Source organism: Protopterus annectens, chromosome 2.part0 (assembly GCF_019279795.1).
Source record: "Protopterus annectens isolate FY-2018-M chromosome 2.part0, PAN1.0, whole genome shotgun sequence".
In the NCBI taxonomy this organism is placed as follows: Eukaryota; Metazoa; Chordata; order Ceratodontiformes; family Protopteridae; genus Protopterus; species Protopterus annectens.
This window is the reverse complement of record NC_056728.1, coordinates 1,496,779,306-1,496,802,633: the sequence shown is the minus strand read 5'-3', so window position 1 is coordinate 1,496,802,633 and position 23,328 is coordinate 1,496,779,306. Positions and strand designations below refer to the sequence as shown.

The 23,328-nt window shown below is 43.7% G+C and overlaps 1 pseudogene; it reads right to left on the bottom strand.

Moving 5' to 3' along the window:
- The window catches only part of LOC122792849, a 71,810-nt pseudogene extending 49,423 nt beyond the window's left edge, over positions 1-22,387 (bottom strand).
- Positions 22,388-23,328: the final 941 nt, after the last annotated feature.

Genomic DNA, 23,328 nt, shown 5'->3' with positions numbered 1-23,328 from the left:
CACAGTACTTGGTCCATAATATTGGGATAGATGATGTGGAATGATTTATATGTGCCTTCAGGTATTGTAATGATATTCAGCTGAACAACTTCTAAGGACAATAGAGTCGATCCTTGTGGGTAGTGGGCCATACCCGCCAACCATGCAGAGCAGCACTGACTGATGAGATGTAAGCCATATTAGTGTGTGCTGTGTAATGGGAAGTATGTATATTACTGTGGCCAATAGCTGGTGGTGGAAGTAATGCCATAATGATGGACACATGGGTTCCACATTCCACCTCTTGCAGGATACTCAGGTTAACCTGTATTGTAGCATGTAGGAATGCCATAGGTGTGTAATAGGGTTACCTGCAATCTGGCTCTACATGTATCCCCCTAATGTCAGGCTGTGTCATTATGTGGCACCTGTCTGTGTTGTAGCAAGGCAGAACAGCGCAGCTGTGCAGGAAGGTGTTGTGAGATTGTGGAGCTGATGTCTGCCTGAATGTACCCCACATATAGGTATGCATATGTGTACATATACATAAATATATATATATATATATATATATATATATATATATATATATATATATATATATTCATATTTATATACATGTATGTCCAGACATATACAGATGCCCATGTGTAGACATATATATGAACACATATATACATCATATATATCTACACATATATAGATATATACCTATATACATGCCCACATATTTCCACCACAGTGCTGCATGCTATGTACGAGGAAACAGCACACATTGCAATACACACAGATATCTACAGCTGTTAGTGTGTGCAACATGGATGGGTATATCACATGTGAACCCCTTTTTGGAACCACACTGCCCTTGTCTGTGAAGTATGGAATGGGAATATGAGGACATATGTCAGGTATAGTTGTGGAGGTGGTCAGGGTTGGTGGATATAGAGGACAGCCTACAGGGGTGGTATGTTACACGTGGCAGGTAAACACCCTGGATGGTGTGTCTGGTCGGTGATGTGGACATTCCATGGGCTCCAATATAGACACAATTGGAACAAGCCTCCCACCCACTGATACTCATAACACCAGTCCACACCCTGAAGGAGCCTGGACTGGAGGCTGAGCAGAAGGAGCATGTGGGCCCTGTGAATATGTACTGGGTGCCTCTAGGTGATGTAGCATATCCCCCATGTGTCTGTGGAGCCCATTATGGAACGGATCCTAGACCTGACCTCAGGGGACAGGAACATGTTTGTGTGTGCCCCAAGGGGGGGGGCAACATCCACTGAGTTGGTTCCACCTGACAGTATTGCTAGACCAGTAGATGAGGAGGCCCCAGGGTGGGTCACACATGTGATGTGGGGCCTGGTAACATGGGCAGATGAGTTTGGAGAGGTGGTTCTGCTGGCCAATAGTACATATACAAGCTACTGTGTCATTGTTATAGAACATATGTCGGTAGTAATAGTCTACACAATCCCAGAACATGTCCAACAGCATGCATAGATAACCCCGATAACACAGAATGTCAGATGTGCAGCAAACCCATAGCAAGCATTCCACAGGCATATATGGAACTATTGTGGCCCTGACAATGGCATGCAGATGAATAGCCTGTAACAGGCCAGCAATGATAGTGTCCACACAGGGAACATGGCTACAAACACAATGCACAAAGGTTGGCACAGTACAATATCTGCCCCACTGGTAGGTATGATATAGCCATACCTATTGAATTGTGTATACAGTTTGTTGTCACTGATATGGTAGGGGATGACAGTGATGTGTATTAAGAGCTGTGGTAATCTTGCTGCATGACTAGCTCATACCTGTGTCCATCTTTATGTCTTTCAGGCACGATGTTCCATGAAAGGCTGTCAGTGTACATAGCAGATGAAAATGACATTCTTATGAATGACCTCATACAGCACTATGCAGTCTTGTTTGGCCAGTCTTCACATGATTGGCAGGAGCGTACCGCCCTGTGGAATGACCTAGTCCACAGGGTCAATGACATCGGACTGCACAACTGCAGTTATGAGAAGGTCTGGCATCATTGTTCTGACCTGCTTTGCAATGCCTGTCAGCATGCTGCTGCAGTCTGGGGGTATCACCTTGCCATTGGGGGGGGCATGCCATCCATCCCCCCGATACGTGTGGAGGAACTCCTAGCAAGCCTCATGGCACCTGCCCGTCTGCATAGCCACCAACCACTGGACACCTTTGTGGAGGTGGGTGCCACCCACACACCGGCCGAAGAGCATGCAGGTAAAGCCACAGGACATATCAGTAGACCACTGTTGCATATACATCAGCATCATTATATGTAGATCATGCATATCTGACATGTCATAGATATATTTTGTTGCTGCATAGTAGTGATAAACAGATGTGCAAATGTGGTAGTATTATGGACATGTACTGTTCATGTATTATAATGCTGCACCCACCCTGTAGCTATGCCACAGGTGTGGCCACTGCCTTTGCATTTCTCACCCTCTTATGTAGGTCCCACTGGTATACCACCAAGGCAGCAGCCTGTAGCTGGTGAGTATGGTTTATATAGATGCTTGCCAATACATCGGACATGTAATGGTGATGATATATTCCGTGCACACATCTAACACACCTACCTAGAATACATGCTATACATCTGCACGTATTGTTGCTGTCAAATGCACGGCATCACAGTGGTGACCATGATGGGGTATTGGAAGGGTATGTCAGACACCTGCATGATAAATAACATCCTGTCATTGTGGAATGTGTCCACAGGGAGTAACATATTGGTGGGAGACATAGCTTACAGTAGGGACATGTTTGGAACAACACCCATATACAGTTCAACACCAGTGTATATACCTGTAGGACAATGGCAATTGTTGTAGAGTTACACTATGGCATAAGGCATTACTGTGGCCCACATTATCAGCTGGGACTAGGCTGTAACATGTGGTGTTCAGTGTATGGCACACTGTAAAATGACATACATGTGTAGGCCATACTTGTCATGCATCTGCAAAAAGGCTGATGGAGGGGGGTGTCACCATGACACACCAGTGCACTGCAGCAGGGATCCTAAGGATGCTAAGAATGGCTGTAGCTACACACAGTCAGGTTGAGGAACTGTGACAAATGTAACCCTATCCCCACGGCAATAGTGATGGCAGTGTGTGAACAGCATGGGATGTGCACATGAGTAGACTTTGCAATCATGCAGACTAGGGGGACATGTGTAGGGCAGGCTGAACATACACTGGCAAATGCAGATGGCCCATGCTAGTATACCCATGCCAGGAGTAGTGACTACTGTAGTACACATAACAATAGGTGCAACAAACCATCATGATAAGGGTGTGCACACATATGCCCAGATGGAGTGTATGCATCGTGGTCAGCATCCGCACACCTAACACATTTCGTAGACACTGCATGTGAAAGAACAGGACATATGTCACATATTGGGCTCATGTACTGTTAAGATATGTGGTGTTGTGGTCTGATGGCAGATCAAGGAAGGGTGCGTCATATCAATAAGGGTGTGTACACCCCCCATAGCCATGGCTTGCTCTGATGGCTGTCAGTGAAAGAGTACTGGATTGGTCATACATGGTCCGCTGATGTTGAGTGCTGTAAATCAGACATCAGGCATTCATAGATGACATCTTTACACATATCATCCCAGGTATGTGTTGCTGAAAAACATAGGGGCTGCGAGCATTAAAGCTGACATAACTGACATAGTACTACACATTCAGCAATGGGTTGTACACCTGTGAGGTGTGGTGCACAGTACATGGCAGGGTGCAGAACAGGTGCACAGCAATACTGTGTACATGGGTACAGTGGTATCTAGAGGAAGGGGAATCACCTAGCAGCACAGCACATGCATCACACACATGTATACTGTTGCTAGCATGGATTGACTATAGCTGCACTGCATATTGTTGTGTACCATATGTTATGCATGTTGATAGATGGATAATAGGAGGCCTGTGTGTACAATCATTGTGCAACCTCACCTGTATGTATGTGTGTGTGTGTGTGTGAGTCTGTGCATCCTGGTGGGTAGTTAGTTTGTCTGTAGGGTCACTCTGGTGAAGTGGAGGGAGGTTGTTGCATGTAGGATGCATGTTTGCATGTGTGTGTTTGTGTGGGTGGTCAAGTATGCACATGTGTGATTGTGGGGTTCTCCATACAGAAGTACCTCCCTTTGGGATTGTGCAGTACATGGACATGGACTGCCATATTACACACCAGGAATACTTGTCATGTATGTAATCACAGGACAGCTGATAGCATAATAAGGTCTGTAGCATGGAACAGGCATTGAGAGGGAAGGTAGACACCAGGCATACACTTAATATCCGCAGTAAAAACCAAATGGTGCTGGCAAGAGTTACCTCCAACAACAATAAAATGAACAGTAAAAAACAAAGCAGGAGGTAGCAGCCACGGCTATGTAGAATAACAGCTTTATTAGTAAAAGAGGTGAGTGCTTTTGTGGCACCAGCCACTTCATCAGAGGATGAAGTGGCTGGTGCCACGAAAGTGCTCACCTCTTTTACTAATAAAGCTGTTATTCTACATAGCCATGGCTGCTAACTCCTGCTTTGTTTTTTACTATACAGTTAATATTGCATTCAGCAGAGATGTGACTGACAACCCATGTATGCAGCACTACAGATGCATTGTGGAAGTACTAGTCAACACCAGGGACTGTATCCATATATTACAGCTGTCACATGATAGGCTGATTGTGCAGCATATCTGGGAAGTACTGAGCAATACATACACATGACACACCAGTGCATGATATTATGTAGTGAACATAGTAGCCCACACATATAGGGGCCATGCTCATGATGTCTGGACATTCACAGGATGAACACTGAATGACAGCAGCAAGGCCATCTATAACCACTACACACAGGTCAGGCAGGTAATGTTACAGGTCTTGTGTTGTGATCACTTGTCTAGGCATTTAGAGGACTGATACGTTAATGAGTGGTATCAATGTGTTTATGTTACCAAGTGTGATGCAGGATGGGGAACACATGGCAATATACATGGGACTGTCTGTAAAGTCATGGACAGGTAGGTCTTATGGTGTGTGTGTGTGTGTGTGTGTGTGTGTGTGTGTGTGTGTGTGTGTGTGTGTGTGTGTGTGTATGTACTGTTAGGCAATGCTGTACAGGTTTTAAAGTGCATTTATTGTTTTCCCCCACAGGTGGTGAGGTGGGTCATGGTACCTCCTGCATGCAATGTGATGTTGGTGTCCATACAGACACCCAAGATGATGATAGTTCTGTTGAGGCACAGGTGTGGCTGTCAGGGGCCAAAACAGCACCATCATTTGACAACCCCCTTTTAACCACCCCAACCCTGCACACAGTTTCAGTGCCTATACATACCTCATCACCAGTAGTCATAGCAGAGGGACAGATGGCGTTTGGTGGCAGTGAACAGGAAAGTGTGGTTACCATGCCTACTGTGTCTGGTCACAGCAGGCATAGCCAGATGTCCAGCATGGCAACACATAGGCAGATGTCCCAGAGTGCTTGTGGTAGGACCGCTTGACATCATGCCCCTGGCAGAGGCAACAAAGATGGTACTAGCAGGCACATGTTTCAGTCTGTCATGGCGGCACAGGCACGTATAGAACATTACAACAGACAGGTGCTGAGGCTGCAGATGGCTGCTCTCACATCTGCAATGGACAATGCCCATGAACTGGCTGGTGCCATCCATGCGTCAACTGAGTTCATGGATAGATGGTCTGGTGAGATGATGGCCCTCATCGACCGTGGTCTGTCCATGCTTGAACGTGTGGTGGGAGTGTGGCAACATCCATGTGGATGTAGGCCAGCAATGCCAACAGCTGACAGTCAATGTGGACATGCTAGGACACCAAGGGGCCCCCATACCAGCTCTGGCACTGCAGGGGGGGCGCTGTCCACACCACACCACAGCAGGTCATGAGCACGTGGCCCTGGCCAGCCCCAGGAAGGACCTGGTACCAGAAGATATTTGTCATCTTCAGGAGAGAGTAGCACATCTAGGCCTGTACCTGGACATGCCCATGGAACCCCTGGCAGGCAAGTCCATGTATGCATGGCCAGAGGCAGTGGTCTGCAGCTGTCCATAAACACCTATGTAGGACAGCCACATAGCAGAACTGTGTGCATGCATACCCACACACTATACAAACACACCTAGGGCAACCCTATACCTACACACACACATTACCATGCCCAGTTCACCTCAGTACACCCCTCAGCCACACACATGGATTCAAATGTGTGGCCCACTCTTGGCCTCTGGCAAACTAACAACACACCCTGTGCATATGATGTACCTGTGCCACATCCCTGTCATCCATACCATTGATGCAGAGACAGGCTAATATGGTTCTGATGCACATGGTGACTGTATTACATTGTACCACAGTACTGCAGTGTAGCATGTTGTAAGGAGTAAAGTGTAATGCATATATGTCAGGTAGTGTAGCCATCCAGCAATGATGCATTATAGCTGTTTGTAACACTGGTTGATTGTGGTCTCTATAATGTTATCCATTTGTGTTGTAGGTGTACATGTGTCAGCACGAGGACAGTCTGCAGTCAGGGTATGACACTGTGGTGACACCATGGCTGTGACATATCTTGGGTACAGTTGAACACGTGTCACAGGTTTGTATAATAATTATTGCTTGTGCCACATGGACAGGTGACCCGCTGGGGCATGTATAATCTGCAACCTGATGTAGACCCATCCACATACATGCACACTGTTACTTGGCAACATTGGGACTAGACCCCTACCTAGGTATGTAGTGATACTGAAGTGTGTGGCTTCCATTGCACACACCACACAGTGTTTAGGGTGAGGTGAGCCCCAGGTTACATGTTACATGCAGAACATCCCCAGACATGTGGAGTATGCTAATGGGTGATGTAATGGGTGTATACGGACAATACATATTGTGACATAGCTTCATATACACATTAACAGACACATAACAGGCAGACACACATCTGAGAGACCTGGGCCTAACACTGCTAACTAACTTGATCATGTGTCCAATTTGTTACAGGTATGCTGCACACAGCACATGCATAACTGGACTGGATTGTGGTATCAGTTACCTGTATGGTTGATGGTGACAGTGGTAACCATGACATGGTACATGAGGGTGTACCTTCATGTAATGACAGTTTATACAGCACTCTCACTCCCCACTGGATATTGTACTCCCTGAAACCCATGATGATACTCTGATATACCCACCTTCACGCATTGGCCACGACTGCGCTACAACCCATTGTAGATCCCAACAGTGGTACTACAGGGATATGCAACTAATGCACATGCCACATGCATAGCAGGGTGTTGAATTGTCATGCTTCACCTATGGGCAGCAACAACACTATCTGCACTACTTAGTGGCAATGGGTATTGTAATAGGAGTATGTAGCCTCAGAATGCTGTACCCTACAGATAGATAGACATGCACACATACACACACTTGCCAGAACACAATGGGTATCCCATGCCTATCAACCTATCAACCCATTTGTACAACACTGTTGTGATGGTACTACAAGGCTTGTGTAGTCGGTATGGAGAAGAGCTTAACAGCATACATGTAATGTCCCATACAGCAGCAGCCACAACTGGCTATGGCTATGTGGTTGTGAAGGCCCTCATGGAATTCCCATATTCAGGTGTGCTAACACACAGACACTGCTATACTCAGTCATGCACACATACACATGTGTCAGTACTGGGGTGCATCTCTGCAGGTGGCCATAACTGTGTACCTAGCTATTGTCCAAGGAGAGATGGGTTGTGTAGGGGTTGTGTGTAGAGTGGTATCCTGCCACCTGCCATGTGGCAGCAGACAAGCTATCGACAGAAACTACTGTGGTGACCCTCAGGGTGAACGTGATATGCATCAGCCATTCCTCCAGGTGCATACTGCACATGGCTACTGAGGTGATCAAGTTGACATGCATGCAACATGCATTACAACATATGGTTAGTGTCTGTGAAGGAGACCTTTACCCAAGTATGTTCAGCTGACTGTGGTAGTGTAGTGCAGGTACCCATGGCATGTGGTGCATACAGGGTGTTATCTCCAATATGTGCCAGTTCTTACACAGCTGGGCAGACATGTCAGTGTCATTCAAGCTTAGGATGCCTGTACATATCCCAGTGGGATACCTGCCATCTGCACATCTGTACAGGGACTGACAGTCATCAGCTTGGCAAGTAGCTATGCAGTAGAATGAATGTATTGAAAGACATTTGACAACAATATGTATGCCATAACTACATGTCAGAAGCCCTCGCTATCATGTACTGTACAGATGGTAGTCTACAGTTACATTCCACATGTCAGATCATTACCCAGTAGGGGTTATTTATTGTGGCACAGCTCACACACCAGGGATACAACAGGGAGGCCTCATAGTCCAACTATGCTTGCAGGTGTGCCTGTTGTCAGTACTACATTTAGCACTCTACTCTTGCATGGGTAGGCACTTTCAACAGTAGTAACAACATGATACATTAAATGCCAGTGTGACAGCATGTACTCTGGGCTACTACTCCTGCATGTAACACAGTCACATGGATAACAGTGCTGTACAGGCCTCATATACATCTGTGTCCCAGACATGACACTCACACCCCTTGCTACTGTAATGACAGCACATAGGCACATGTATTGTACAGGGCATTACATACACTTATTACAGATGTCATTACCCTGCTATGTTATCAAACTGGGTGGTGTGAACTGGTTACCAGGGCTAAGCCATGCTTAGCAGGTATCAACATTGCTGCAATATAACAACCAAGCTGATGTGCGCACTGGTACGTAAAGCCTACACTGTGTAAGCACCTGTATGTTTACCTGTAGCTTAGCACTGCTAAGATGCATGCAAAACCCATGCAAACATGCTTAAAGCTGTTCAAAACTGCATTAACCACTCTGTATCCGACAGCCCTTGTTCTTCCCAGCAACAAAATGAACAGCCCTTGAACGAAGGACCCTGTACACTAAAGTCACAACAATTAACCACTACACCATGACCACTGTGAAGACAGCTGTTATTTTTCCAAGATATCTGTCAATACACATATTGATTTGTTTTGAAGAATTGCCTTTACTTCCAAAATTGTGTAGTACTTGTTATTAATATGACTGTTGTATCACATATGTTGTTTTAACATAATGTACACATAGCAGATACATTTGGTGAGATACATCTGGTAGATTATACACAACTGTGAGGTTTACACATGACAGGAATATGGATATTTACATATAATAGGTTGGTATGTGTCTACATGTATATAAACATGTATATTCATACATATGTCTGTATACACATCTGTATAGTGCAAAATATATATGACCTTGTGTACATCTCTTTGTGTATGTATATATATATACATATATATATATATATATATATATATATATATATATATATATATATATATAGATAGATATATGTATGCACATCCATGTGTACAGGTATGCTTATTTATGTAGATATATATGTAGATGTCCATAACTATATGTGCATACATATAGTTATGGATATCTACATATATATCTATATATAAATATATATATATATATATATATATATATATATATATATATATATAAAACTATATGTGCATACATATCTATTCTGATATACCTAACACTGTCAATATATATGTAGATATCCATAAGTATATGTGCATATGTATCTCTATCTGTATATGTGTAGACATATATTGGTGTGTATATGTAGATATCTGAGTGTTTATATGTGTGTGTGTATGTTTGTATATATATATATATATATATATATATATATATATATATATATATATATATATATATATATATATATTTCCATCTATGTATGTCAATATGTATATGTCAATATGTATATGTGTATATATATATATATATATATATATATATATATATATATATATATATATATATATATATATATATATATATATATATATATGTCCACCATATGTCCTGAACATGGAGTGGATCCCTACCTCAGCCCCAATAGTCTCAACCTCTTAGTGCAAGGGGATGTCAGGTAAGTAATGCAGGTATATATGTAGACTATTGCTACTGTGCTAGGGGATGTCTTCACAGACATGTTGTGTGTGGGAGATCACATCTGCCTTTAACATGTGCACCATTGGCTACTGACAGGCATCCTAAGGACATCATAGCACAGTAACACTGGTAGCACAGTAATGATCCTGTGGACTACAGCAGAGATATGGCCAACAAATGTGGACAGCCTGGCACACTCTGGTCAGTCCAGAGGCATACACAGAACCCCTTAGTGCAATTTGCCCTATGCATTCACACTGTCTATCCTGACACTACTGGTACAGAAGTGCCATGTCCACATACTACCCACTAGTTAGTGACATAAATCTGTACAGCATCCCACTTCTTTGTCTGAAATACATGACTGTTATGGCGGTCTGACAGCAGTACACTTGGCAAGTAACATCACAATGGATAAGTACACTAAGCTGCTAGGCATGTAACAAAGCACTGTGCAGGCTACAGGCAGACTGTCACAACACTGGCCTACATTTGTTATGGGGGAATACACATGTATCTGCATACATTGCAGGCTCTAGGGGCTTGTCACAGCACAGAGTAACAGACACCTGTGTGAAAGTGCATAACCACAACCGATGTGAATACAGCCACAGCCACATATGGTAGCTAGCATAATATTACAGAGTATGGACTATCTGATCAACACCATCTTCATATGTGCCACTCACACACTAACCCTACATATACTAGGCCACCACACAGCGTGGTCCAATGCCTTTTTATGGGGCAATACACATGTACCTGGATATATAGCAGGCTCTAAAACATGCCACAGAGCAGAGTAACAGACACCTTTGTATAACCACAGCCAATGTGAACACAGCCAAAGCCACATATGGTAGCTAGCGTAATATTACAATATATGGACTATCTGATCAAAACCATCCTCATATGTGCCACTCACACACTAACCCTACATATACTGGGCCACTACACAGGATGGTCCGATGCCTCTCTGTGGTATGGGACATGTGTGCGTTTGGCCCTACAAACATGTAAACCGATAGGGTAACATACAGTGGAGCAGCATGTAACATCAGATAGAACAGGACTAAGAACAATGACATCTTCCACAGTCTGTACACAGGACAAGGTACATATTCACAATACACACACTGTCGACAACCACAGTAAGTACACAGACCTCAGTACTGTACACACAACCACTGAATGCCCAGGTTATGTACTCAAAGAGAACCCCTACTATACATAACTTGTGCCGCAGTCTGATATCTCACTGGCTTGTTATCAGATATGATGTCAATAAATTATGGTGTACAGGACATATGCACCTCTTACTGCATGACAGAGTTGTGACTAGAGACACAAACACAGGGCCAATATTGACATGTTTCTGTGATAACATCATACGTTTACTGTTGTAACAAGGTTTGTTGCGACATATGTCCTATGAGGGATATGAGGTCAGAAACTCTCATGTCTGTCACCATGTACTCACTGCAATCCTCACACTATGATTCTGCAGTTCACAGATAGGTGCTCTGTGAGTAACACAAGAAACAAAAGGTACCACACACTGCCCAGTCTGCAAATGACCCTACAGATGGGGTTTCCTCAGAAATATAGCACTGTCATGACAGGAATTAAAACAAAATATGTAGACCAGCCATATCCACACACCCCCTGTTAAACCAATGTTACTCTATATGCAGAATAGCAACACTTACATTCTGTAGTCATGTCAGACAAATCCCCCTCCTGTGTGTTGGCCTGTTTCCACATTGTATGTTGTTAGAGGTACATCCCCAATCCATCTGAGATGTTGTTTGCCAAACAACAGATCTGGGTCCTGCTTACAGTGAATGAAAAGTCCCAACACCAGCATGATGTTTCTAGATATTGGAGTGTGTTTCCATGCAATTGGCTATGGGAATGTTACCACAGCAGTTCCATATGCAATCAGCTACAGGAGGCTGCAATTCGTGGAGAGGCCATCAGCTGATCATGAGCATCACTTACAAAACACATGCTACTGCCTAAGCAAAGCAGGTGTAAGTTTCCACATCCACCAAATAGGGAGTAAGAGAGGCAGACAAAGGCAAAGATAAGTCAGGGAGGGGATGGGAGAGTAAAACCTAAGCATGTTTGTGTCACACACCTACCAATACAGAGTATCAAACCCCTGACTGACTATATATTGCTATTACATGTCTATGCAGTTATTGGATGCACCATATAGCTTACATGTTGAGGAGTTCTCCAAACATATATGTGATGGTGAGTGCCATCTGCAACAGTGATATGGTAGCTATATGGTAGATGTAGTACACATGCCTGTCTGCATGAACAGGTGTCAGTGTCAACACAGCCACACTGTCTCAGGGGCCCACACACATTGACACACTTGGCAGGGTCAGAAATACACCTCTTCACTAGTTAGTTTGCCACAATAAAGTACTGTGCAAGTATCACATGCACCACAGGGGTTATCTGGAGGTTATATTGGCAAAGGGTATGTGGAGGTGTTTGACATCAGACAGCATGCTTCAGTATGTGAAATGAGGTTGTAGTGAGTGTGAGTGTGGTCAAAAGCATCATACACCACAAACACAGATACAGGGTGCCAGTACTGACATTCATGGGTGCATTGCTTTACAGGTGTGTAGTGGTTGACTGTGCCATATGTCTATACAAGGCTAGGCGATTGGTATACCTTGGTATCAGGCCACATGACAATGGTCTGCAGTGTGGCTCAGGGGTGTAGTGTATGGATTGTCCCACACAGGAGGGTACTGTATTCACCATCCAGTCACCTGGGTAACTATTGCGTGTGGCCATTGCTGTGCATTGCTTGTCATATATGTGTTCTTTAGTCCATGACATGGACAGCGTCTGGAATGTGCACATGTCCCACATGCATGTACTGTGACATGGAACTGTACCTGGGGTGTCTGGCCCATGTTGTGTACACAGATTGTTATCATCAGATCTGCCAGTCCTGTCTTTATGTGGTGGGAACTGGTAATGGACAGCAGGTTGAGCTTGCTCCTACATTGATAGCATGATACCAGTATTCCCTGGTGTCAGTGGCATCTGTCCATACAGGGCATGTGTTTAAGGCATGGTATGTCCTTTGTGGGTCACATTTGATGGCACCACAGGTGTTGCAGGTGTCCAGTGGGTAACATAGTGAAGGTGCACTGTCTGCATGTACGTGCCTATTGTACTGATGGGCAGGGTGCCATGCCTTCTGTAGTCCACTGCAATCACACCATGGTTACTATCTGTGGGCAATATGCAGGATGCTACCAACATAGTGGTTGTTGCCTAGGTAAGTGTGTTTGTGTATGAGACATGAGTTGAGAGTGTTCTCTGGGTAATACAAGTGTTGCTAACTTTGGTCACCAGGCCGTAATGTCACATGTAGGGGTATGGATTGGCACCCCTGCCTCTCGGCTATTTCACATCTGTTATCCCTGTAAGGTGGACATTGTGGCATATAATAGGGCCACCATATAAGAAATTTGCAAAACCCACTCCACAATGAGTCCAGTTGTTGCACATTCACAGCCACCTCCACACAGGATATGAATGACAAACACAGACACACACCTGCTATGTCTGGGATTAGAATTTCTACCTAATTATTTTATTATACTATAGCACTATGCAGTTATAGAGTGTGCCAAGGAGATTATTGGAGTACTCTTTCCCCAAAGGTGATTTCCACACTGAATGACATCAGCGGCCTTGCCAAATTAGGGCATTTGAGTAGTGAGTTTGACTAGCCTAAAAAGCATTGCTCCCTACACAGACATAGAAACACACACAAAAATCCACACTTTCCATGTGTGGGAATAGAATCCCTTTCAGAGTACTATATCACACTACAGTATTACACTGTTATAGGATACACCACAGAAATTACTTGGCTATACCTTTTCCAAAGGTACATTTCACAGTGACTGACATCAGCAGCCTTGCCAAAGTAGTGCATTTGATCTGTAATGAGTATGACTAACCTAAAATGCATTGCTCCCTACACAAACACAAATATCCACACTTGCCATGTGTGGGAACAGAAGCACAACCAGAGTACTACATTACAATACAGCATGACACTGCTATAGGACGTGCCATAGAGATTGCTGGGTTACCCTTTTCCCAAAGGTGTATTTCACAGTGACTGACATCAGCAGCCTTGCCAAAGTAAGGCATTTGATCTGTAGTGAGTGTGACTAGCCTAAAATGCATTGCTCTATTCACAAAAAAGGAACACACACACAAACATTCGCACTTGCCATGCGTGGGAATAGAAACCCTACCAGGGGTACTATATCACATTCACTGTTATAGGACACACCACAGAGATTACTGGGATACACTTTTCCCAAAGGTGTATTTCACAGTAAATGACATCAGCAGCCTTGCCAAAGTAGGGTATTTGAGCTGTATTGAATGTGACTAGCCTAAAAGGCATTGCTCCCTACAGAAACATAGAAACACACACACAATCATCCACTTGTCATGTGTGGAAATAGAGCCCCTCTGAGAGTATTATATCACACTTCAGTATTACACTGTTACAGGATGTGCCACCGAGATTACTGGGCTACACTTTTCCCAAAGAAGTATTTCAAAGTGACTGACATCAGCAGCCTTGCCAAAGTAGGGCATTTGATCTGTAGTGAGTGTGACGAGCCTAAAATGCATTGCTCCCTATACAAACATCCACCCTTGCCATGTGTGGGATTAGAACCCCTACTGGAGTACTAGATTGCAATACAGCATTACACTGTTATAGGACACATCACAGAGATTACTGGGCTACACTTTTCCCAAAGGTAAATTTCACAGTGAATGACATCAACAGCCTTGCCAAAGTAGGGCATTTGATCTGTAGTGAGTGTGTCTAGCCTAAAAAGCATTGCTCACTACACAGACAGAGACACACACACAGCTGCCATGTCTGGGATTAGAACTCCTACCTTACTAGTTTATCACACTACAGCAGTACACAGTTTTTGGACATGCCACAGAGATTATGAGACTACACTTTTTCTAAAGTGTATTTCATAGTGAATGACATCAGCAACCTTGCCAAAGTAGGGGATATGAATTGCTCCCTACACAGACAGAGACACAGAAAAGCACACAGTTGCCATGTCTGGGATTAGAACTCCTACCTAACAAGTTTATCACACTACAGCATCACTCAGTTACAGGATGCACCAGGGAAATTACTTACTACGTTTTTCCCAAAGGTGTATTTCACAGTGAAATGACATCAGCAGCCTTGCCAAAGTAGGGCATTTGAATTATAGCGAGTGTGACAAGCCTTAAAAGCATTGCTCCCTACACTGACAGAAACACACACACAGTTGCCATGTGTGGGAATAGAGCTCCACCTAATTAGTTTATCACACTACAGCATTACACAGTTTTAGGATGCACCCCAGAGATTACTGCGCTACTCCATTCCCAAAGGTGTATTTCAAAGTGGATGATATCAGCAGTCTTGTCATAGTAGGCTATGGGGAGGGCAGTGTGTGTGCATTTGCCATAACTCATTCATCTAGAGGGTGAGACACCACATGCAGGTGCACACAGGGTTATATTCTGCAGCTATGTGTATACAGCTGCTAGATGACCACTGCCTTGTACAGTCATGTTGCATAGCTAGCACTTGCACCACATAGTCTGTAATGCTGATAGATACCAGTGGCTAATTTCTACAGTGAGTGACATTTACACATCATGTGGTTGTAGCCATTTGGCTGTGTGGGACAGGACTCATGATGAATGGCTGGTTGTCACAGTCACTCTCTTCCACACATCTATGTATGTCTACTTTTGGCTTATTATAGTGTGTTGTCCTTGGATATATATCTGTATTCCTATCCAATGTGTGCGCAAAGGATGACTGGTGCATACTGAGGAGTGTATGCACTAACATCTGCAACTGTCAGATATGTATGGTCCACTGTTATTTGCAGACATGGGCTTCATTTGTTTGTGTGTGAGCATGCCCAGTATGACTTTTCAGTATGTTGTTGTCTGACATTGCCTTCATTTCTCTAAGTGTGTGAGCATGCCCAGTATGCCCTTCTGTTTTTAATTTGTGGATTCATTCCAGGTCGTTTGTACTCCAGTGCAGACCTCTGTGTTGTACACCTACAGGTAGCAAACTGTTTCTGCAGGGTATCCATAGATCATTTGGCAGTATAGGGGCAAAATGTGCAGGAGACAGTGTGTATTGTAGGTGATTTGTGTCTGTGCTGCTTCTGCTACAAGGTACTGTTGTTAACAGAGATATTTAGACATGTGCTGTTATACACTGTGAAGTTTTTTGTCCACAAGTACTGTCAGGTGGACATTCTTGCTCACAGTGATGTCCTGGAGGGCAAAGGTGACTGCAGCTGTGTCCAGTATTGTGGGCAAATGCCCACATATTCATGGTAAGTTATGCCATTCTGAAGGGGGAGCTGCAGACACATGCTGCTGGGTCTGTGTATCCAGTTCAGCACCTTGGTACACTGCTGGCAGACGTTCTCATACTTGTACATCCATCGACATGACAGTATGGCCGTATCTTGCTGTGGCAATACCTCACAGCTGTACAGATTCACACAGGTTACCCAGAGGCAGGGGCCATGAGTCAGGATATTACCCTTATTGTGGTGTATGGGCAGGTTTGTAGCCACCCATTTATGTGTTTGCAGCCAGGGATAATGTGTGCACACAGCTGTGTGTCGGACCTTGCACATTCCATACTCCGAGCCCCCTCTGTTATACTATCCTCTTCCATACATTATGCATACATTCTCTGATACTTTCCCAAAAGTTATCACCTCATCATGGCTGTGTTTTGGTGTTAGTCTACAGTTCATGCAGTGGGACATGTTGGACATGCTACTGTGGTTTGTCCACATGGCCTTGTACATGGCTTATGTGGAGTGTGTTATGTTGTTGTTTGGGTGTCCATGACATAACATGCATCAGCAGTACATGTGAGACACAGGCCTTTGGCAAAGGCCTGTAGGCCATTTGGTGGTAGTGCAGGCCAGCTGTGGCAGGCCGTTGCATTTTCTCAGTCCTACAGTCTCAGACTGCCATACAGTATATTCCCCTGGGGTGACAGGGTAGGTGTGCTAGATGTTCATGCCAATACTTTCTATCAGTCTTGATCAGGTGATGTGGATGCTGGCATTCCCAACAGTAGGGATACGACCAAAGAGGTACCTGTGGGTGGTGTTTGGGTGAGCTGGGTGCATGTGTGCTATGCTCACTACTTGCATCTGATGCACAAATATGCATGGGGCATTCCAGTTATGCTGGCATGTGCAGGTACATCAGCTGTTTCCTAATACATCAGTCCTACCACCTTTGTGATCTGCAAGTGTTCGGCCAGACGACACCGGTATCTCTTACTACAGGCCCAGATAATGTGATGCATACCTGTATGTACAATTCCAAGGATGTGTCCATTTCACAGTTACACATTATATACTGTATGTCTGGGATACTCTCCCCTGTGTAATGCTTATATATCTAGCCCAACAGCCATACCATGTCAATCTTTCAGATGGTGACACATATTACCACCATGCATTTACAATGGCTTACTGCTAGCATGTATTATAGTGATGGGAATTGTCTTTGGCACTGCAGTTGTGTGGAATTGGCCCTGTCATCAGCAGTAGTGGGCAATGGCCACCAGGTCATACCTCAACATGCATACATACTGACCACTCTTACACAATATTAAACACACATCAATCTAACACAGACATACCTGCATATTCTGCAAATGCTACAATCTTTTCTGCTAACTTGGCAACCTATGGACATCTGTGCTCCACTGGTATTATACCTACACATACATGTTACTACATTTCTACATAGGATTGGAGGGGGGCACACCTGACTGTTACTACATTTTAAACAGGATTGGGGGCACACCTGACTGCTACTACATGCCTAGGTATGGTTGGGAGGGTACACCTGACTGTTACTACATGTCTACATAGAATTGGAGGGGCACACCTGACTGTTACTGCATGTTTATATAGGCTGTGGGGGGCACACCTGACTGTTTCTACAATGCTACACAGGATTGGGGGGGACACACCTGACACTTGTACACATTTACTATGACTGTACAGGTATGTCAGGTACTCCATTTCATTCTGTTTTCTAACCTATCATGCTGACTAGAGGCATGTCAGTGTACTACAGGTCTTACATTTGATTGACCTACATATTAGTTTCTGACTTCCTACCCTTCAGAACAAACATCTCACTGCCTGACCTGATGTAGTCTGTCTGTGTAGGCCGGGGGGGGGGGGTTATCCATAGGCATCGTTCAGTGGCCTTAGCAAAGGCTTTGTTTGTGATTGTCTACACCTGTCCTGCTGGCCGTGACTGTTGTTGGGTATGTGAAACTCCTGACTGGCATGTGTGTGTCATATGAACACACATCTGGCCTAGCACATTTCCTGCAGTGGGTTTTGTCACCATGTGTAGTACTGGATACTATGGTGACACCCGTATTTGTTATAGATCTCATGTTGCCACTATAAGTGCCTACTATCTGCTGGCATCCCATTCAGCCACCCGATTCTCTTGCATGCTCATATCCATACCATAGATACAAGTACGAACACATACTATTCCAATCAGCAATCAGTAAGAGGAAATAGATAAGAGTAGTGACTTACCTTGTGGGTGTGCCAGTACTGAGGATGATACTGGGGGCTGCCTATGTCAGATGCACATAGTACACTTTCTATACATGGTTGAGCACAGGTAGTGTCATGTCTGGCATTCCTTTTACTGTATGTGTGAGTCAGAGAGAGGTGTTATTCCCTGGGTCCCTACTGTGTCAATGTATGTGCTATGCATTGCCTCTTTGCCAAGGCCATGGCATACTGGGCACTCCTCCATCTGCCTACTGGGGCAGGATCAGGTTGTTCCTCCTCTGAGTCACTCTGTGCATGTGCAGGCCTTGGCATTGGTGGGTGTCTGTGTGACCCTGCCCCGTGCCGTTCCTGCTGCAGCTGTTTCCGCAGGATCATATCGTGTAGCATGGCACATACAATAACAATTTGGGTACATGTAGCTGGTGAGTACTGCAAGGCTCCACCGGATGTTTCCAGGCACCAGAACCATGACTTGAACATCCCAAACACATGTTCTATTATGATTCTGGTCTGTGTGTGTGCCTCATTATGGTGTTCTTGTTTGTGTGTGTGTGCATTTCTGATGGGTATCATCAGCCATGGCTCCAGTGCATAACCTGCATCCCCCACTAGGTGACCCTAAGGGATGTCCCCATTGACAAATCTCTGGTACAGCTGTGTTAGATGCCAGATGTGGGAATCATGATAGCTTCCAAGGCAGCCATCACACACATCCGTTATAATGCCCTAGACATCGCACACGACCTGGCAGTTAATGTAGGGGTTGCCCTTGCGGTTGATGTAGACCCTACCCCACTCACTGGGTGGTACTTTGATGCATATGTGCATGCAGTCTATAGCACCCACTACCTCAGGGTATTCTGCTATATGGTGGAATAGATGCATATTGCTGGCCAACACCTCACTGGTGTTGAGGAAATATATGTGCTCACCGGCATGTGCTGACATGGCATCCAGAAACTGGTGGAATACTCTGGATGCTGATTCCTGTGAGATCCCCATGATTTCCCCAGTTGGGCTTTGGGAGGTACCTGTGACTAGTATTCCTAGGCCTACACATACCTTGGAATCCACTGGGATGGGTTCCCTTCTGTTAGTTCTGTGTGCCAGACGTGGCCAGCATAGCTCAAAAATTGCTGTATGAGGTCCCTATCCACCCAAAAGTGCTCCACTATCTCCAGCTCATGTAGCCCCTGGTAGGTTACCCTGGGTCTGTACACCCTTATCCATCTTCTCACTGTGGGTTGGTCAACAGCATTCTCATCCTCACCACCCTCAGCCTCTTCCACATGTTGATGTCTGATAGCTGCCTCAGCCCCTATCATTCTGTTGTTTTTGTTTGTTAAAATTTCCCAGCTTCTATATACACCAGTGGTGTAGAGTATGTGGGAAAAAACAGAGGGAAAGGTGTTTGCATAGTTTATAGTAGTATTCTGGGCTGGGCTGATTTGCTGTCTGTGTAATTGGTTAATTCTGATACGTTTCACCTGCCAGCTATGCTAGCTCTCCTAGATTACCTTCCTACTGCAGTTTTCCCTTCCCATTGCCTTCCTCTGTAAGCCTAGGGGTGTGCCGCACAAACACAATGCTCAGATATGCACAGAGCTGCTATTTCCTGGTTTACTTTTTTTCCCTTTAAAATAGGCAATGTAAAGAATGCTAGGCAGCCTCAGACACACCCCCTTGCTTAGCTCTGCTAAGCTAAGCTAAGGGCAAACCCGAGCCACAGGGCTCCAATCTGCTTACAGTATGCCTGACACCCCCCTCCATGATGTCAGCGAACTCCTAGGCTTGGACCAAGTTATTCCTGCTCTTAAACTGTTGGGTGCTGGCTAGCATGCAGGGAAAATCTGAGATTCAGTATCATTCCCCTCATATGCATAGGATTGCCTGCTGATGCATAGTTACATGTCCCACACTGAGCCTGCCCCCTTAGCAATCACTATTCACTGGCCATGTTGTCTTCTGCTTGCAATTGAGTATAATGGCAAAATAGTGATTTTGGTTAGAATGTTTATTTTAGTTTTTTTTTTCTTATTTTCCACCCGATCCAATTTGTGTACCGCTGCCCTATGCTTAAAGAGCCAAGATCAGCTAAAAAAAAAATAAAAGTTGATTTTTTTTTCTTTTTGCAATTGTTTTTCATACCAATGGCCTTATAGTTGGCCATTGGTATGCTTTCTACATAATATCCACCCTTTATTTGGAGCTGTCATATCTCCATTTTGTAGTTTGCAGAAATGTACTCCGTTACTGGCAGAGTATATTTCCTGCTGATTTCACTAGTCCTGCACAGCCTGTTTCCAGCTTCCTGGATCACAGATTCACCTCATTTGCATGGATGTCTCCTGCAAATGGGGTAATTTGCATACAGGGGCTGAGTCCGTGTAGGACTAGTGCAAGAGCGCTCGTGCATGTCCCTACAGGTTATTCCTGGAACGCACGGCAGACATATTGCCTGCTGGAGCTCCTGCACTAGTCCTGCATGCCATGCTGGGCTTGCTGAATCCAGGGGTAGATTCTAGCTAGACAAGAGTTGTAAGTGTTGCTTTTATGAGATTTATTTGGTTTGTGTACATATTAGACATGCTCCTTTGTCATCACATACTGTATACATATTTCATAATCCTCATGCTTCACAATTAGTAATAAATGCAGAAAAATCACACATTTTTAGTAAATAGCGAATTGTTATTTACAGATGTATACTTTAATATAGACATTTTAGCCAAACTTAGTGTTTTATCATGATGTCTTTACCTTAGATTATAAGGGAAAAGTTGTCAGAAAGAATAACAAGAGGTGAATAAAGTACAGTTTATCAGTTTTGTGAAACATTTTCACCCTCAAAATTTAGTTTTCTAACTTTGCAAAGGAAATTTTTATAAAAGTATGCCAGATTAGCTTTGCATTACAAGCTGTGTGGAAAAAAAGTTCTGTACAATTCATATATTCATTTAACAAATGCCAAAGAGAAAGAGAGAAACAAATACAAATCTGCTAATACTTCATTTGCCATGCATATTCATTATACATTCAGATATTTCAAATAGTTATTTAGAAACAAATTTTGAAACTTTATTGTTGTTCTTTTTTCCTGGTTAGGGGTCACCCCAGCAGAACTCTGGTCCACTAATGATTGCAGTAGATTTTTACAGTGCTGAGGTGCCAGCTCAACACACAACCTTCAACAAAGGCACACCCATTCATACATGTCTTTCAAATGCAGGGAGGACATGCAGACTCCACACAGAAGGCACTCCAGCCAAGAATGGAACAGGAGAACTTCTGGCTGTGAAGCAACAATGCTACCGTTGCACCACCGCGGCTTTTGGTTTCCATTTGCCTTCAGCTTCTATTCTCAGATTCTTTTTATTTTTGTTTTTCTTTACTTTTATTTTCATTTTCTTATCTGCACTTCTGGACATACTAATTTAAAATATGAACTGCACCTACACAGGATGTCCTTGTGAACAACCATTTCTACTCCTCTGGCAATAATAACTGCATTACATAATTTGTCATCCAATCTGAATTCATTAAGGATTGCATCCACTGTAAGGCTAATTCTCCTCTTCATATCCATCTTTAGAATCATTGGTGGTGTTAATAGTTCTTCCATGGTTAAATCTAATAGAAGAGCACAAGGTTAAATGTGTCTTGGCTTGTTTGCTTCTCTTATTTTTTCTATTCAGCTCGATCTTGGAGTTTACTTTGAATGTAACTGAGTGACTTCTAGAATCCCACCTTTATTACATCATAACTGTACAACTTGTGTCTTCTAGAATACCACCTTTATTACATCATAACTGCACAACTTGTGACTTCTAGAATCCCACCTTTATTGCACCATAACTCCACAGCTTCTCATTCTGGAATACTTTCCATGTACCACCAACTGCACAGTGAAGGGCTCTACCATCTGGATAAGTGCACGCTTTATGTTTTATATTGCTACTAGAAATGCATCTTGTTTTACTTATTTAGTAGTAATGAAAGCACTTGTATGACCTCATGTAATAATCTGACATGATCTGAAGAAGAAATGAATGCAGAATATTGCAGTGATAGTGACACAGAGCAAATGTTTAGATTAGTTGAAAGATTGTCAAACCAAAATTTTATAGTTTTATTGTTTAATTTTACTTTTAGCAAAATATTTCATTAGTGCACCAGAGATTAGTCAATTATAAATAGCCCTGTATGTATCTCTAGGTCCAGAATCCCAACTGCCTTGATAAGGTGCGATTGGTGCCTGATAATGGGTGGGACTGAGGCAATTGGTTAAAGAATCATACAGGGTACATCGCATGGTTGTAGATTGCACTGGCAGCTTATGTCCAGTACATGACTGATACTGTTTGTATGTAGTACATTTTAACAGTGTCACCATATGCCTTGTCCTTTCTCACAGGTTTCCTTCAACAGGTGATATGCATCACTGATTTTAGAAGATAAAGATCATACTGCTTACAGATCTAGCTATTTACCTATGTAGTTCATTTTTTGGAGAACTAC